The following is a 13,437-nucleotide window of genomic DNA, read 5'->3' as shown; positions in this document are numbered from 1 at the left end:
TATAAACTTTCCTCTTAGCACTGCTTCTAACTGCATCCCATAGGTTTTGAGTTGTCATATTTTCATTGTCATTTGTTTCTAGATATTTTGTAAATTTCCTCTTCAATTTATCCAGTGTCCTCTTTGCTATTTAGAAGTGTATTGTTTAACCTACACATGTTTCTGTTTTTTACAGATGTTTTTCCTGTAATTGATATCTAATGTTATAGCTTTGTAGTCAGATTAAAAGCTTGATACAATTTCAATTTTTTTTTAATTTACCAAGACTTGATTTGTGACCCACAGTGTGATCTATCCTGGAGACTGTTCCATGTGTGCTTGGGGGAAAAGTGTGTTATTTTCATTTTGTATGTGCTCCTAGGTCTGAAGTGAGTGTCTTATAGACATCATATACAAGGATCCTTTTGTACCTACTCAGGCATACTTTTTCTTCTGGTTGGAGCATTTAAACTATTTACGTTTAAAAGTAATTATTGGTATGTATGATCCAGTTACCCTTTACTTTATTGATCTGGGTTTGTTTTGGTAAGCCTTTTCTTTCTCTTGTGCTTCTTATCTAGAGAAGTTCCTTTAGCATTTGTTGTAGAGCTGGTTTTGTGGTGCTCAGTTCTCTTAACTGTTGATTATCTGTAAAGTTTTTGATTTCCCCATCACTCTGAATGAGATCCTCGCTGGGTAGAGAAAGTTTGGTTGTAGGGGTTTTTTGTTTTGTTTTGTTTTGTTTTTTACCTTGTTTCATCCTTTTACGTATATCCTGACATTCCCTTCTAGTCTTCAGAGTTTCTGCTGGAAGATCAGTTGTTAACCTTATGGCCATTTCCTTATGAAGATGATACTTATTCTTTTTCTCTGGCTGCTTTTAATGTTTATTTTTTGTGTTTAATTTTCATTAGTTTGATTAATATGTGTCTTGGTGTGTTTGTTTTTGAATTTATCCTACACAGGACTCTCTGGGCTTCTGGACTTGGGTGGCTATTTCCTTTCTCATATTTGGGAATTCTTTGAATACAATCTCCTCAAGTATTTTCTCATACCCTTTCTTTCTCTCTCTCTCTCTTTTTTTTCTGAAACCCCTATAATTTAAATGTTGATGTGCTTGTTGTTGTCCCAGAGGTCTCTGAAACTGTCCTCATTTCTTTTCATTCTTTTTTCTTTATTCTGTTCTGCTTCAGTAATTTACACCATTCTACCTTCCAGCTCATTTACCCATTCTTCTGCCTCAGTTATTCTGTTATTGATTCCCTCTATTGTATTTTTTCTCTAGTAGCTCAGTCGGTAAAGAATCTCTCTGTAGTTCAGGAGACCAGGGTTCAATCCCTGGGTCAAGAAGATCCACTGGAGGAGGAAATGGCAACCCACTCCAGTATTCTTGCCTGGAAAATTCCATGGGCAGAGAAGCCTGGCAGACTACAGCCCATCTGGTCACAAGGGTTGGACACAACTTAGCAACTAAACCCCACCATTGTATTTTTTATTTCAATTATATTGTTCATTATTAATTTTTATTTTTATTTCCTCTGTGTATGTGTGCTAAGTCTTTTCAGTCATGTCTGACTCTCTGTGACCCTATGAACAGTAGCTTGCCAGTCTCTGTCCATGGGAATTCTCCATGCAAGAATACTGGAGTGGGTTTCCTTTTTCTCCTCCAGGGGATCTTCCTGACCCAGGGGTTGAACCCACATCCCTTATGTCTCCTGTATTGGCAGGAGTGTTCTTTAACACCAGCACCACCTGGAAGGCCACAGAGGCTTCCCTGGTGGCTCACACAGTAAGGAATCTGCCTGCAGTGTGGGACACCTGAGTTTTACCCCTAGGTTGAGAATGTTCCCCTGGAGAAAGGAATGGCTACCCACTCCAGTATTTTTGCCTGGAAAGTTTCATGGACAGAGGAGCCTGGTAGGCTACAGCCCATGTGGTCACAAATAGTCAAACATGACTGAGTGACTAACACTTATTTCCTCTGCTGCTGCTAAGTCACTTCAGTTGTGTCCAACTCTGTGCGACCCCACAGACAGCAGCCCACCAGGCTCCCTCATCCCTGGGATTCTCCAGGCAACAACACTGGAGTGGGTTGCCATTTCCTTCTCCAATGCATGAAAGTAAAAAGTGAAAGTGAAGTCGCTCAGTCGTGTCCAACTCTAGCCCTTATTAAATGTTTCTTGTATCTTCCCAATCTGTACCTCCATTATATTCATCTGTTCCTCCATTTTTTTCTTTGCAGTTTTGAATCATCTTTATTATCATTACTCTGAATTCATCTGCAGGTGGTGGTGGCAGTTTATTCTCTCAATCATGCTGACTCTTGTGACCCCATGGACCATAGCCCACCAGGCTCCTCTATCCATGCTGCTGCTACTGCTACTAAGTCACTTCAGTCATGTCCAACTCTGTGCGACCCCATAGATGGCAGCCCACCAGGCTCCCCTGTCCCTGGGATTCTCCAAGCAAGAATACTGGAGTGGGTTGCCATTTCCTTCTCCAATGCATGAAAGTGAAGTCACTCAGTCGTGTCCAACTCCTAGCAATCCCATGCACTACAGCCTACCAGGCTCCTCCATACATGGGATTTTCCAGGCAAGAGTACTGGAGTGGGTTGCCATTGCCTTCTCCGTCCTCTGTCCATAGCATTTTCCAAAACTTAAGACTAATAGTAAAAGACTAATGGTAAAAACCTAAAAAGAAACTCACAAACTCACACTCACAAAAAGAAAAAAAAAGAAAGGATAATGAGAAGAACCAAAAAAGAAGAGAGTAAACAAGCCAGAAAACAAACCCATAAATGAAAACAAATACTAAAAACTAGAGTAGCAAAAATACAAAACCAAAGACATGAAGAAAGTAGAACACAATGAAAGGATGTTGTAGCAATGGGGGGAAGTGAATTTATTTAAAATTAAAAGCATTAAGAAAGGGAAAAGTAAGTAAAAGTAAAAATTAAGGATTAACAAAAAGGAACAATAGAACAAAATGAAAGAAAACATTTTTATATTAAAGAAAAATTTGCTTTTTCATTTTGTTTATATATATATATAGTGGTATTAAGAAGAATATGGACTTCCTTGGTAGCTCAGATAGTAAAGAATTCCTCTGCAGTGCAAGAGACGCAGGAGACCCAGGTTCCATTCCTGGGTTGGGAAGATCCTCTGGAGAATGGAATGGCTACCCATTGCAGTATTCTTGCCTGGAGAATTCCATGGACAGAGGAACCTGATGGGCTCCAGGGTCACAAAGAGTCAGACATGACTGAGCAACTAACACTTTTTACTTTAAGAGGAATATTATCCTGTGGTGTCAGTTGTTCTCACCACACAGTGAGCTCAAGTCAATCTGCCTACCCAGAAAGACCTCTAATATTTCTAGAAAGATCTCTGGGCTGGCTGTGAGCACTGTAGGGTCTATTCCTACTCAGATCTGACCTTACTGCAGCTTGTCCTTGCTTCCAAAGTCCACAATTGCCCCAAGTCCAGTTTCAAGTTAGTTGCAGGGATTTAATCCACTGCCCCTTTCCTCTTCTTTGGCCACACAGCCCCTGGCACTCCGCTTTGGTTTTGGCCCCACCTCTGCTTGTAGACCACCCTTTGGCATCTGATTCCTGCCCAGACAAGACAATGATCTCTTGCTTCCCTGGCAGGCCGAGACTTTCCCCTGAACTCCTCAGATGTATAGGATTAGGTATATTAGAGTATCTTCACATCAGTCAACCCCAGTCATCTCCCTGGGAAACCTGAGACTTGGCACCCAGCCTTCTTCCTGTCGCTGTGGAAGGCATGCAAACAAGTGTTTCCAGCTGGGAAGTGCTGGGAAGCAAACATCTCTGTGGTGAATTCTGTTTTGTCTTCTTAGTATCTGCTGCTGTATTTCCCTCTGAGGTTCCAGAACTTCCCCCATCCCCGCCTATGAGGAGGCTTCCAAGTGTGTGGAAACTTTTCCTCCTTCATAGCTCCCTCCCCAAGGTGCAGTTTCTTGTCCCAATTCCTTTGCCACATTTTTTTCTTATATCTTTTGCCCTACTTAATTCTGTGGAGATTAGCTTGCCTTTTTGGAAGTCTGAGCTCTTCTGCCAGTGTTCAGAAGGTGTTCTGTAGAAGTTGTTCCACATGCAGGTGTGTTTTTGATGTATGTGTGGGGAGGAAGGTAATCGCCACGTCTTACTCCACCATCTTTAAAGTCTCCCCCAGTACATGTATTCTTAATCTAAACACCCTTGCCTTCCACCTAGTTCTTACTAGCCCTCGATGCTTCATAAAATGAATTCTTGGGATATTTAGGCACCCAGGAAGTAAAACAAATATATAATAGATGGGATTATAAGCTTAAACTTTTACAGTTAATTTCAGAAAAAGATAACTTCTTTGGTGTCTGCAATTCAGGTTCTATCTATCCCCTCACCAAGTTTCCCTTTGAGATTAGGATTTTGCTACATGAGCATAAATCAGAACTGAAGGACTAGGGGTGGGGACGTCTTAGGATCTAATTCTTCCTGAGCTAGATTAGAATTTAGCTCCCACATCTTTCATGACATGTGCTAGTGAGGATGCCTTTTCTACCTCCATACAGCCTTCCTGGTAATGCAAGTCCACCTGTTGTTTCTACTTCTGATAGGACATTGAAAATGATTCTGGCATTTTTTTCCTACATTTAAGACCCAGAGACACTCTATCTACCATTTTCAAGAGGCTTCCTGCTCCCATCCTTTGTGAGCCACCTCACTGAGTGGAACTCCAGAGCTCTGATCAATAGCTTCATAAATAACAAGTTGATTGCAGTTAACTTTTTTCTGATCACGTTCCTTACCTCAAAAGAGTACCTTCCTTTGGGTTCTGGATTTGGCTGTTGTGCAGCACTTAACAATAACATGAGACTTCAATGTCATTTCCTGATTTAATGTGGGCTGAATAGGATTGCTTTGGCATCAAACAATTTAATGACATAGGCTTGATAATTTAAGGGCTAGTGAGAAAAAATGGGTTAAAAAAAAAGAAACTTGTAACATTATTTATACTCTTGTCCCAAGTGAAAATTTTGCAAAAATTTGATGAGAGGAAAGTGAGGGCTTCTATGCTCAGAGCTCAACCTCCATTTGTGTGTCTTGGGACCAGAAAAATTAGCTCTAGTTGAATCCATTTTTTTCCCAGAAGTCCAATATTTTCAGTGTGCAATTTTTCAGAACATGAAGTTCACTCAGGATAACTTGTATCATGTTATAGCAGGAAATTTTATACCAGTGACACAGTCATGCAACACTTGAAAGAACTTTGCTTCTGTGGAACTATATTAAAATGTTGATTTGAATATGTATGTATTTGTATGTAATCAGTAAATGCCCTGGCTCTGAGGGTGTAAGAATATGAATTTAAGAGATATATATCTATTTGTGTTGTTGTTCAGTCACCCGGTCATGTCCGACTCTTTGCGACCCCATAGAAAGCAGCACTCCAGGCCTCCCTGTCCCTCACCATCTCTTGAAGTTTGCCCAAGTTCAAGTCCCTTACATCAGTGATGCCATCCAACCATCTCATCGTTTAACAACCTCAATCTTCTCCTTCTGCCCTAAATCTTTCCCAGCATCAGGGACTTTTCTGATGAGTTGGCTGTTTGCAGTAGATGACCAAATTACTGGAGTTTCGTCTTCAGCATCAGTCCTTCAAATGAGTATTCAGCATTAATTTCCCTTAAGATTGACTGGTTTGATCTCCTTGCTGTCCAAGGGACTTTCAGGAATCTTCTTCAGCGTCACCGTTCAAACACAGCAATTCTTTGGCAATCTGCCTTCTTTACAGTCTAGCTCTCACAACCGTATGTGACCACCAGGAAGACCATAGCCTTGACTGTGTGGACCTTTGTCAGCAGAGTAATGTCTCTGCCTTTCCAAACACTGTCTAGGTTTGTCATGGCTTCTTTTTCTTCTTCAGAAAATACCTTCTCTTCAGGAAAATTGGAAATATCGAGGGAACATTTCACCCAAAGATGGGCACAATAAAGAACAGAAATGCTAGAGACCTCGTAGATGCTGAAGAGATCAAGAAGAGGTGGAAAGAATACACTGAAGAACTATACAAAACATATCTTAAACTGGATTACTAAAGTCAGTCACACTGCTGTTAATAAAGCTTGTGGATGCAATGGAATCCCAATAGAGCTATTCAAAACTCTAAAGGATGATGCCATCAAGGCGTTGTTTTTGATATGTCAGCAAATCTTGAAGACCCAGCAGTGGCCACAGGACTGGAAAAGGTCAATTATCATCCCACTTCCCAAGAAGGATATGACTAAAGGATGTGCTAATCACCAGACAACTGCACTCATAGCTAGTTTTACCTATGTGTATATTTAACATATTTTAAAGGCAACACCTGGGGGTCTACAAGAATGTCATTCCAAGAGAGGTCTTTGTATTAGTCAATCTGAGAAACACTATTGTTTGATTGCCATCTCTGCAATCTCCTTAGCTACCAACTCCTTAGTCCTGTTTTGCTGCATAAACTTTTGTGAAAAGCTGATATTTCACAATTTATTAGTTAGCTACTGCCACAATAATCTTCATAGTAGCACTATTTACAATAGCCAAGACATGGAAACAACCTAAATGTCCATCAACAGATGAATGGATATGTGGTATGTATATACAATGGAATACTACTCAGCCATAAAGGAGAATGAAATAATGCTATTTGCAGCAACATGGATGGATCTAGAGATTATCATATTAATTGAAGTAAGTCATGAAGAGAAATACAAAAACCATATGATGTCACTTAGATGTGCAACCTAAAATATGTTACAAATGAACTTGTGTATGAAACACAAACAGACTGAAAGATATAGAGAACAAAATTGTGGTCAAGAAGGGGGTAGGAGTTGAAGAGGGGTTGTATTGGGAGTTTGAAATTAGCAGGTGTAAACTATTATACAGAGAATGTATAAACAGCAAGATCCTACACAGGAAACTATATTCTATATCCTGTAATAAATCATATGGAAAAGAAGTGTGTGTATATATATATGTATATATATGTATATATGTGTATATATATATATATATATATGTATATATGTATATATATCAGTCAGTGCTCAGTTTAGTCACTCAGTCATGTCAAACTCTTTGCAACCCCATGGACTGCAGCATGCCAGGCTTCCCTGCATGCCAGTCCATCCCCAACTCCTGAAGTTTACTCAAACTCATGTCCATTGATTCGGTGATGCCATCCAACCATCCCATCCTCTATCATCCCCTTCTCCCACCTTCAATCTTTCCCAGCATCAGGGTCTTTTCAAATGAGTCAGTTCTTCGTATCAGGTGGCCAAAGTATTGGAGTATCAGGTTTAGCATCAGTCCCTCCAATGAATATTCAGGACTGATTTCCTTTAGGATGGACTGATTGGATCTCCTTGCAGTCCAAGGGACTCTCAAGAGTTTTCTTCAACACCGCAGTTCAAAAGCATCAATTCTTTGGCGCTCAGCTTTCTTTATAGTCCAACTCTCACACCCATACATGATTATTGGAAAAACCATAGCTTTGACTAGGTGGACCTTTGTTGGCAAAATAATGTCTCTGCTTCTTAATATTCTGTCTAGGTTGGTCATAATTTTTCTTCCAAGGAGCAAGCGTCTTTTAATTTCATGGCTGCAATCACCATCTGCAGTGATTTTGGAGGCCAAAAAAATAAAAATAAAGTCTCACTATTTCCATTGTTTCCCCATCTATTTGCCATGAAGTGATAGGACCAGATGCCATATATATACATATATATATATGTGTGTGTGTGTATATATAATATTATATTATATATTATATTTTTTATTTTATATATATAATACATGCTGTGTTGTTTTTAGTTGCTCAGTCATGTCTGAATCTTTGTGACCCCATGGACTGTAGTCCTCTGGTCTCCTCTGTCCATGGGGATTCTCCAGGCAAGAATACTGGAGTGGGTTGCCATGCACTCCTCCAGGGCATCTTCCCAACCCAGGGATCGAACCCGGGTCTCCCACATTGCAGGTGGATTCTTTACCATCTGAGCCACCAGGGGAGCCCAAGAATACTGGAGTGGATAGCCTATCCCTTCTCCAAGGAATCTTCCCAAACCAGGAATCGAACTGGGATCTCCCACATTACAGGCAGATTCTTTACCAGCTGAGCTACCAGGGAAGCCTATATATATGCCTATATATATTATATATCTATATATAAAGTGATTTCAATGTACAGTAGAAATAACACATTATTATAAATCAATTATACTCTAATAATTTTTTAATGCTGCACCCCCAAACTTATTTTAAGCAACAGTCACCATTTTCTCTTATAGCTGGCTCTGTTTTTCACTTCACATCTATGGATTAACTATTGTGGTTCAGCTTTATGTATTTTTCTCTTTTTGCCTGGACAACCAGGCAAAGGCACAAAAAGGAAAAAGTAGAGGCATCTTAAGACCTACACTCAAAACTGACACGTTATTACTTTTGCTTACTTGCCATTAACCAAAACAAGCAGTCTGACCAAGTTCAAAGTCAAAGGATGGGGAAATACATTCCTCCCACCTTGAGACTATGGCAAGGGTATTGTTGCAAGGAGTAATGGAATAGGGCCAATCATTTAGTCTACCATTGTCAGTGACCGGTTGGGAATCCTGGATACTACCTTTGTTCTGTTTTTGTTAATAACACCTGAGCAGTTATATTGAGCAAAATGTTTGCTGAAATAACTTTATGGTTCTGGACAAGCTAGGTGAGATGACACACTGATTAACAGGACAAAGGTAACATATATGCCTAGCCAAGAAGAATGAGTAACTTCTATCAGTGAGACCATAAGAATAGCAACATATTAGGAGCTGAAAACAAATCATCCATACTCTGAAATCAGTTTCTTAAATTTCTGTTGAATACAGTCTTTATCATTATACATGTATACATATGTATGTATACATATAAATACACTGAAGTTCACAATAGTATACAGAAGTATATAGAAGTTCAAAATAGTTCAAAAACATTTACAAGACACTTTGTTCTTGTAAATGTTTAATTGTACATTAGTTTCATGACTCTTGTGCTCATTTCTATTCTATGTCACGAAGTCTTGAGTGACAAGAATTGTTCACTATTTTTGTTTATATAATAGAAACTAAATGTTACAAATGTATTCCATCTTCATGATTACAAACATTACAGGGCAAGGTGGGTAAACAAGGCTAATAAAGCAGTCTCTTTTCTTCTATTTAACCAGATGCAACATTTTGACACTTTTATGATATGCAAGTTGTCTTAATTCATTGACGACTCATTGACTTATTATGAAAGCTAGCAACAGCAAATCTTTGCAATGTGGGATCTTTCTCCATACCTACTCCAAGTATCTTAATTCCTGAACTACACCATGAACTCAGAAATGATATTCACTGAAACATTCTTGAAGCTTTCACATCTTTATCTGAAACCGCTTACTAAGGCAGGGAACTGTCTGATCAAGACTGTTTTCCTTTAATTTATTAATTTTTGGCTGTGTTGGATCTTTCCTGCTGCATGGGCTTTCTTCTAGTTGTGGCGAGCCAGGCCTGCTCTCTAGTTAGAGCACAGGCTAGCAGGCTAGCAGGCTTCTGCAGTGGCAGCTCCCAGATTCCAGAGCACAGGCTCAATAGTTGTGGTGCATGGGTTTAGCTGCTCTGAAGCATGTGAGATCCTCCTGGATGAGGGATCAAACCCTTGTCTCCTGCATTGGTGGGTGGATTTCTCACCACTGAGCAACCAGGGAAGCCCAAGACTGTCTGTCTGCTTAGCTAACCCAAGCCACCAGTAATCTTAACCATTAAGTTAATATATAAAAATAAACTGCTCTAGATAAATGTAATATCACCTGCCATGTCAGTAAACAGTGTCACAATCATCAGTGGCTGCAGCCAAGCAGCCACTGGGAAAGGTGCGCTAGTGAGCTGGTGAATCATCTGGGAACTCAGGAAGGAAGCAAAGAATACCTGCCTTCTAGCAGCCGTCAGACTGCAGCCACTCCCTAAGGTCAGCCCTGAGTTTCCTCAGGATGTGAAAACACACAATGTTGGCCCCACACAGTTGAGGTGCCTATCAAAGGAAGGCTTTCAGTGAGCCCAGGCTCTTGCATCTTCCCATATATAGAAAGGCACTAAATTCCTTAACTTGGGATATCTGGTTTTGTTTAATTAGCCAGAATTGTTTGTTGTCCTGCCCTTTGTCACAAACTCCTATATCCTATGCATCCTAGCCTCCTCGTCATCTCCTCAGAGCAGTTCTCTCAGGGACACTTGAGATGCTGCCTCATCGGCTTGACGTTCTAGAAATTCCCAAAACATAATTCTCAACTTTCAGGTTATGAATAAATTTTTAGTGGGCACTCCTAAACATTGACCGAAGCTGTTGTGCCAGATCAATTTTCAGAACACTAATTCCCTGAAAGAGAAATCATAACCAGCTGCTTCCATGAACAGTGACCACCACCCCCCCAATACAGTGTACCTAGTGTCCAGAGTATAACCAAAAACTTCAGCTAGCCCTAGTCATCCTGAGTGGTTCATTGGCATTTACATATGAGTATATGTTAAGCCAAGTATTGCATCTGTAATCCCAAGGGGTCATTCAATTTTAACACACCGAGTTCCTGCAGGATGTCAGAGCAAGTGAGAGTTCACCTCAGAGCAAAGAGTTCATCATCTTTTACAGATAATAACATTGGATTCACACAGCAGTAACTTTAGCAGCAGCTAAAAGTGAGAACTTAGTTCCCTGACTGGGAATCAAACTTATTTACCTGACTGGTTGCCTGGGTAGAAACCAGGAATCTTAACCCCTAGAACACAGGGGCCAGTGTGTAGAATCTAAGTCCCTAGTCTTTGCCTAGGGACTTTGTTTCCTTGTAAGAAAAAAATCAGACAAGGAGTCAGAAGCTATAGAGCAAAGAAAGTATTAGAAAAGCACAGTACGTGTGGAAAGACGCATTGGCAAGCAGTTGCTAGAGTTGTATGTTTGGGATTTTAAATTCTTTGTAAGAAGCCAGTCTTTTGAGTCTTTGTCTTCTTGGCCAGTCATCTTACTTTGACCCCTACTGGTTAATTTATCTTAGGGCCATCCCCTGGGTGGGGATGCACCCCTTAGTCAAGGTGGATTTTATGTGTGGGGGATAGCAAGATTTATTATGGTCTGGCATCCCCTGCCTCTGTAGTTGTTGCAGGGAAGGGCCAATTTTGACTCCATTATGAATCTATATGACTATAACCTTTGCTTTTTATTGCTTTTGTTATTATGTGAGTGTGTTAGTCGCTTATTTGTATCCAACCCATGAACTGTATAGCCCACCAGCCTCCTCTGTCCATGTAATTCTCCAGGCAAAAATACAGGAGAAGGTTGCCATTCCCTTCTCCAGGGGATCTTCTTGACCCAGTGATCAAACCCCATGCGTGCATGCTTAAGTCGCTTCAGTCATGTCTGACTCTGTGCGACCCTATGGATAGCAGCCCCCAGGCTCCTCTGTCCACAGGATTCTCTAGGCAAGAATACTGAAGTGGGTTGCCATTTCCTTCTCCAGTCTCCTGCATTGCAGACAGATTCTCTACCATCTGAGCCACGGGGAAGCCCACTTTTGTTATTATAATCATACATAATGACCTGCCTCAGGGAACCCTGCCCCTCTACCTGAAGACATTAACACTTTGGCAGGCAGTACAAGGCCCTTTAAGGAGGAGGCAAACATTCTGGCTCATGCTTTCCTTAAGCCTTGTGCAACAATGTATCTTGCCCAAGAACTGGCCTTTCTTTTTTTTTTCCCAAAGAAATAAAACATTTTTAATCTGAAAGTACAGTATCTGGAAAAGCACAGTTGTACAGGACAACAGGGACTGGCATCAAGTGAACAGGCAAGAAGAGTTACTGACTAGAGAGGGAGGGAGGGTGGGAGATGGTAGAGCTGAAGGGTCATCAGCAACAAGAGACAGAGGGCAAGCTGCGATTTCGTACCTGCAATTGACGGCACAGGTTCTGGTTCCTTGCTGGATTCAATTCTGTTTAGCTTCTTGAAAGAACAATTCAGTAATGTGAGTGGTAGCTCTCTTTTTCTCATCATAGATGCCACGGTAGCCCTGGATTACACTCTTGAATGGCTGTTGCAACCTTCATGTACCATCCTACATTTGGGTCCTGTGCCTCAAAACCTAAAAGTGCCTCCTCAAACAGCTAACTTATGTGATTGGAGGGGAAAACACACGTTTACGTCTTTGAATGTTCACAACTTGAAGGTTCATATATAGAGATTTACAGTAGAATGAACTGAACAAGTACAGTAATACAGACTAGAGGAGAACAAAGGTATATTTCAGGTCCTCGAAATATGACAGGGACAACCTGAAACAGCATTAGAAAGCAGAGGTCATGCTCAACATTGGCAGGCAGGAGGAACAGGACAAAAATAAAAGTGAAGCTGTCACAGAAAAGCCAGATTTCTACTAAGTTACATATTGTGGGAGACTGTTAAGTCACATATTAGCAGTCTCATCAATAATGTGACCACATCTGCGATCAGAATTTTCAACAGTAAAATTATTTACATATGTGTGCTGCTGCTGCTGCTGCTGCTAAGTCACTTCAGTTGTGTCTGACTCTGTGCAATGCCAGAGACGGCAGCCCACCAGGCTCCCCCATCCCTGGGATTCTCCAGGCAAGAACACTGGAGTGGGTTGCCATTTCCTTCTCCAATGCATCAAAGTGAAAAGTGAAAGTGAAGTCGCTCAGTCATATGCGACTCTTAGCGACCCCATAGATTGCAGCCCACCAGGCTCCTCTATCCATGGGATTTTCCAGGCAAGAGTACTGGAGTGGGGTGCCATTGCCTTCTCCACATATGTATAATATAGTACAAATATTTTTCTAATGTTTAATTTCCCAAGCATGTTCATTCACATCTGACTGACTGATAGTACATAATATTCTTTTGCAATAGGTCAGTCAGGACATCTGTGTTATCCCAGTTATACAAAAACAGATACAAAATGGTGTTGGGACTTCCTGGCCTGAAATTACTAAGTATGTGTGCATATATTTTAAAAATCTCTTTCTTTCCATTCTGCCTCTTTGGCTGAATTTTATTAATACAATATCTACCCTTCTCTCGTATCCCCCTCTCCTGTGGAAGGCATCACTATCTAGTCACCCAAACCAAATCTCCTTTCGGTCATCTCCCGACCAATAGTCATCAATGTTAACAAGACATCTTCCTAAATTTCTGGGGTTGATTTCTTCCCCATTAAGAGTTCCTTTTTGCAAGTCCATTTCTTCCTAATAAGTCTGACATTGAGCTCTTAATTGCTCTGCCAGTTTTCTTTTCTTCAGTCAGTGGTAACAGCTCCAGGTCTGTTTTCTTCTGCAGTTCTTTATCAAGGTCATAGTCTTATTGAAAGTAGCACAAATGCGGC

At 40.7% G+C, this 13,437-nt stretch overlaps 1 long non-coding RNA gene across 1 annotated transcript; it reads right to left on the bottom strand.

Moving 5' to 3' along the window:
* Window positions 1–555: 555 nt before the first annotated feature.
* Window positions 556–13,187, bottom strand: LOC120875273. The gene is made up of 3 exons (XR_005723904.1): window positions 13,176–13,187; window positions 1,010–1,012; window positions 556–653 (listed from the first exon to the last, which is right to left on the bottom strand). It is a non-coding gene; the product is annotated as an uncharacterized LOC120875273 (long non-coding RNA).
* Between the last annotated feature and the right edge of the window lie 250 nt (window positions 13,188–13,437).

Source organism: Oryx dammah, unplaced genomic scaffold (assembly GCF_014754425.2).
Source record: "Oryx dammah isolate SB20612 unplaced genomic scaffold, SCBI_Odam_1.1 HiC_scaffold_16, whole genome shotgun sequence".
NCBI lineage: Eukaryota > Metazoa > Chordata > Mammalia > Artiodactyla > Bovidae > Oryx > Oryx dammah.
This window is presented reverse-complemented; position numbering and strand designations above follow the sequence as displayed.